Source organism: Prionailurus viverrinus, chromosome C1, assembly GCF_022837055.1.
Source record: "Prionailurus viverrinus isolate Anna chromosome C1, UM_Priviv_1.0, whole genome shotgun sequence".
Classification (NCBI taxonomy): Eukaryota; Metazoa; Chordata; class Mammalia; order Carnivora; family Felidae; genus Prionailurus; species Prionailurus viverrinus.
Window position 1 is genome coordinate 32,978,107 of NC_062568.1, and position 6,103 is coordinate 32,984,209.

Consider the following 6,103-nt stretch of genomic DNA (forward strand, 5'->3'; position numbering starts at 1 on the left):
TTGTGTTAGCTTTTCCGTGACCTAGAAGATAAGAGAAATTGAAAGCCAATAGACAAAGAGGGGTAGGGGTAGGATTTGGTACAAGTGTGTAAAACATTTCTGCATGTAGTATATTTCCGTTTCTCTTTGCTACAATTATATTACTATGTAGATAATGAAATTCTAATATTTTTTATTTCTTTTTGAAAGGCAGAGAGGGAGACACAATCTGAAGTAGGCTCCAGGCTCTGAGCTGTCCACACACAGCTCCACTCCAGGCTCGAACCCATGAATGGTGAGGTCATGGACTGAGCCATTCAGGCAGCCTATGGTAATGGAAATTTTTAAAGGTGACAACTGATTCCTGTGGACACTATTTTATGTGTTGAGGTCTGGTCATAAAGGGGCAATTTGTCATTTCTTGTGGAGGTTATAGTTACTGCTTCAAACCGTCAGCATAATAAATGGATTCCTGTTGGGTACCCACAAGTGAGGAGGACAGGGTGTGTAGAAGGGTGTGCTTCAGTGGAAAGGGAGGTATGCCATTCGAGCATAATGGACAGTGAGGAAGGGCATCCTTGCTTGGTGGGGTCAGCCCAGTGTCTTCACTTTTATTTAAGAATGTAAAGCAGATTTTTGGCTCAATGCACTGGAAACAGTATGGAAATGTGTGTGGTTTTTTTTTTTAATGTTTATTTTTCAGAGCACGTGAGCAGGGGAGGGGCAGAAAGGGAGGCAGAATCCGAAGCAGGCTCTGTACTGTCAGTGCAAAACCCAGTGTGGGTCTCAAACCATCCAACTGTGAGATCATGACCTGAGCCAAAGTCAGACACTCAACCTACTGAGCCACCCAGGTACCCTGAAATGTGGCCTATTTTTAAAATAGTACCTGGGTGTGGGGCATGTTGGGGGCAGGATGATTTGCAAGACGTAACTTTGCTTTCTAGGTTTACTATATTATGAGTTGAAGGCAACAAAATCTTGCCTAACAACATCTAAGTTCCTGCCTTCACGTGAACTGTGCCAAGGACCTAGTCAGTCTTGGCTACAGAATGTAAATCTGCTCTAGATGGGAAGGATCTTGCCCGCCACTTGGTTTGGTCTTGGGGCTGCTGCTTAGAGACTGGTAGAAGCTAGGCATTGAGGCAGTGCTCTCCTTGTTTACAAAGCTTGGGCAGAAACAGGAATAATAAAGTCCATCACAGACCAAAAGCCAAAGTCACTTGAAATCTGCACCTAGGAATACCTGTGCTTTCCTTGGTTTAGAAAAAGAATGACCATAGATTAAAGGGGACTGAATAATGGGCATTTTAAGTGAATACAACTTGCCTAGAATGTAGTTTTAGCTACATAAGTAGCAAAAGACAAACCAGTATCAAAAGAGAAACCTTAGAGAAAGGATTTAATATAGTTTATTATCTTAAAGGCCAAGCTCAGGGTGCCTGGGTAACTCAGTTAAGCGTTCGACTTCGGCTCAGGTCATGATCTCTCTGTTCGTGGGTTTGAGCCCCGTGTGGGGCTCTGTGCTGAAAGCATGGAGCCTGGAGCCTGCTTCAGATTCTGAGTCTCCTTCTCTGCCCTTCCCTTGCTCGTGCTGTCTCTCAAAAATAAGTAAACGTTAAAAAAAATAATAAAAATTTTATAAATGTTTGTAATGTTATTTTTGAGACAGTGTGAGTGGGGGAGGGGCAGAGGGAGACACAGAATCCAAAGCAGGCTCCAGGCTCCGTGCTGTCAACGCAGAGCCTGACCCAGGGCTCGAACTCCTGAACCATGAAATCACGACCTGAGCTGAAGTCTGATGCTTAACCGACTGAGCCACCCTGGTGCCCCCCAAAATAATTTAAAGGCCAAGCTAGGTGATGAGAAGAAAAGGTAAGAGATGAGAAACACCTGGACTTTAAAAGATTATTAGAGGGGTAAAGTGGCCGACTTCGGCTCAGGTCATGGTCTTGCAGTTCACAAGTTCAGGCCCCACATCGGGCTCTGCACTAACTGCTCAGGAGCCTGCTTTGGATTCTGTGTCTCCCTCTCTTTTTGCCCACCCCCCCTGCCTACTCAGGCTCTGTTCTCTCTCAAAAAAAAATAATAAAATTTTAAATTAAAAAAAGATTAGAGTGACCAGTCTAAAGAGAGCACAGGAGAGGAAGAAAATAGTGTTATGTGGTAGACCTTAGACTAAATGTAGTACTGCATTAACTCTGAACAGTCTTGGATTGGGGACTACTTATTAAACCTATGCTACATGTAATGTAAACAGGCTGTGAGAGGTTAAGTAGCTTATACAAAGTCTCAGCTATTAAGTGGCAGACCCCAGATATAAATCAGGTTTGAAGAACTTAAACTCTTAAACCAAAGAGGCAGCCTGGAATGAACTCCTAAATGAGGATTAGGCAATTGTAAAACCCTCTGAAAGCTGCAGCCAGAGAAATCGATAGATTGGGAAATTACCTTTTCCCTCTGTTACTAACCTTACAGATTAGCAGGAAGGCATTTCTATTCCCTCTCTCCACCCCTATACTTCTCTGGGACAAGAAATAGAATCATACAGGAAAACAGAAAAGACTTACAGATTCTGCCATTTGAGAGTCCCCCAATGAAAATGCTGCCTCACCTGGTCACCTGACAGTGAAACTCATTAGTCGGTGTGCCCTACATTAATGCCAATAAGCTTTTTAGTATCTTGATTTCAAATATTAATGGACAAACATGAACCATTAGACAATCAAGCCTCAGCATGAAGGAGAATAGCAAAAACCATAAGGGACCTAAGGGAAACTTTAAAAATTGTAATATGTTAAAGAGATCTTGTTGCCATAAACCGTGGCCCGGTTCAGCATCTTCACTTCAGCTCAAGTCATGATCCCGTGGTCCATGAGTTCGAGCCCCACATCAGGCTCTCTGATGTCAGCTCAGAGCTCATTTTGGAACCTGCCTCCTGCTTTCTGTCCCTCCCCCACCTGCACATTCTCTCTCTCTCTCTCTCTCTCTCTCTCAAAAATAAGCATTAAAAAAATGGGCAATTAGAAAACATTCATGGAGGGGCGCCTGGGTGGCTCAGTCAGTCAAGCATCCAACTCTTGGTTTTGGCTCAGGCCATGATCTCATGGGCGTGAGATTGACTGCAATGTTGGGCTCCATGCTGAGCATGGAGTCTACTTGGGATTCTGTCTCTCCCCTCTCCTCTGCTGGTGTTGTCTCTCGCTCTTGCTGTCTTAAAACTTTTAAAAATAGGGGCACGTGGGTGCCTTAGTTGGCTCAGTGTCTGACTTGGTTTCAGTTCGAGCCCCACATCAGGCTATGTGCCGGCAGCGCGGAGCCTGCTTGGGATTCTATCTCTCTCTCTGCCCCTCCCGTGCTTCCTCTTTGTCTCTCAAAAATAAAAACAAAAATTTTAAATAAATGTAAAAAACATTCTTGGAAATTAAAACTGTGGCAAATGTAAAATTAACAAAGGGCTGGGAGACAGAATTGAGGAACTCTAAGAGGCAGATCAAAAACATGGAAAATCGGAAAAACAAAGATTTAATACAAGGGGCACCTGGCTGGCTCAGTCAGTAGAGCAAGTGACTCTAAATCTTGGGGTTGTTAACCATGTTGGGTGTGGAGATTACTTAAAAATAAAATATTTTTTATTTGTTAGGTGTTTACTTTCTTAATCTGAGAGGGAGAGAATCCCAAGCAAGTTCCGTACTGTCAGTAGAGAGCCCCGTGTGGGACATGATCTTAGGAACCATGAGATCATGCCCACAGCTGAAATCAAGAGTTGGACGTTTAACCAACTGAGTCACCCAGATGCCCCCCAAATTTTTTTTAAGTTTTTTGGTTTTTTTGAGAGAGAGGGTGTGCACGTGTGGGGGAGAAGGGCAGAGGGAGAGAGAATCCCTAGCAGGCTCCATGCTCAGTGTGGAGCCTGACTCAGGGCTCAAACTCAAACTGTGAGATCATGACCTGAGCCCAAATCAAGAGTCAGATGTTTAACTGACTGGACTTAATACAAGAGATAGAATGTCTAATTGTTCAGGAATACCTGAATGATAGAACCAGAGAATATGGGGAGGAAATGATCAAACAAATGATTCAAAGAAATTCCTCAGAATTGAAAGAATAGAGTCTGACTGAAGAGTTCTCAAGGGGCCCAGCACAATTAGGGCCAGGCAACAGGACAGCATGCAGTTTCAGACTACCCAGGATAGAGTAGATTTTAAAAGCTCCCAGAGGGCACCTGGATATCTCAATCAACAGACTTTGGCTCAGGTCATGATCTTGCAGTTCATGAGTTCAAGCCCTGCGTCAGGCTCTGTGGTGACAGAGCCTGGAACCTGCTTTGAATTCTGTCTCCTCTCTCTGTCCCTCCCCCATTCACGCTTTCTCTCTCTCTCTCTCAAAAATAAACATTACAAAAAATTATAAGTAAAAGCTTTCAGAATCCAAAAAAATGGATGCTATACAAAGAAATGGGAATAACAGTGGCATAAGACTTCTCAAGAATAAATAGCACTGGATGCCAGAATACAATGAAGTCAGATCTTCAAACGGGATGGAGGGAGAGGATATTATCCCTAATGTAGAGTTCTGTACTCAAGTGTGAATATAAAACGACATAATCAGACACAAGGATTCTAAAAATTTAGCCCCACTTGCCTTAGGAAACCACTAAAGGGCTTATTTCCTCAGCATGTGGAAGGTAAATTAAAAATATGAGGCCAAGACTCAGGACATAGGGAGCCCCTAAAAAGAGAGGGAAGGAAAACCCTAGATTGACTGCATGGGAGCCCTAGGATTACAGCTGCACAACAGACTAGAGAGCAACCAGTTCAGACTGGAGGATAAAAGTGGCTGCAAGTAACTGAACGACTGAACTTTAAGTGGTTTGGACACATTAGAGGCCTGTTTTCCCACAGAACCAGGACAAAGTTGACAACTACACGGTTGGTTCACTTAGCACTTGATATTAGAGTTCCAATATGCCTTCTCTGGAATTACAGCCTCTTCTCTGAAAAGGTAGCAGGTGTAGCTGCAAACTTCATGTCCTCACCATCAGGCAAAAACCAAGGAAGAGACATTTCTCTTCCAACTTGCTTTCCACAGATAAAAAACCTTATCTAGCAGTGCTCTCCCATCAGTCTTCCCCTATGAATCCAATGACCAGATGTCACTTCAAAAGTTTATTGGGGGTGGGGGCGCTGAGTGGCTCAGGTCATGATCTCAGGGTTCATGAGTTTGAGCTCCACCTCAGGCTCTCTGATGTCAGCACAAAGCCAGTTTCAGATCCCGTCTCCTCTCTGCCCCTCCCCTGCTCACCATCTCTCTCTCAAAACTAAACGTTAAAAAAAGAAAGGAAGGAAGAAGAGAGAGAGGAAGAAGAGAGAAAGAAAAAGAAAGAAGAAAAAAAAAAGTTTATAGGGGCATCAGGGTGGCTGTCAGTTAAGCACCCAACTCTTGATTTTGGCTCAGGTCATGATCTCATGGTTTGTGGGTTTGAGCCCCGCATTGGGCTCTGTGCTAATAGTACTGAGCCTGCTTGGGACTCTCTCTTCCCTAATTCAATAAACTTAAGGGGAAAAAAAAAGGGGGGTGCCCGGGCGGCTCAAACAGCCAATTTCAGCTCAGGTCATGATCTCACAGCTCGTGAGTTTGAGCCCCACATCAGGCTGTGTCAAAGCAAAGCCCCCTTCAGATCCTCTGTCATCCACTCTGCCCCTCTTTGGCTCATGCTCGCCCTCTTTCAAAAATAAACATACATTAAAAAAAGAAATTAAAAAAAATTAATAAAGGCATTTTTTTCTCTTCCCATACAGAGAGCATTGATGACAAACTTAAGTGCATATATTATGGCCTCTGGAGTGTTGTACTAGGTAAAGCAAACACATGCGCATAGATACTGGAGCCAGACGCCTGGATATGTTGTATCCTATCTCTACCACTTACTGCAATCTGGGTTCTGACCATACTTGGGAAACCTCATGGTTTATGTGGATGGCTAGATCAAGGCATTGTGTGTTCCTGGGCTCCCTGACCAAAATACCATCCACATACTCTCATAATACCAGCTCAGTTAGATCCCAACCACTAACTTAGATTCTGAACCTGGGAGTTTATCTATGGTATTTATTTATTTATT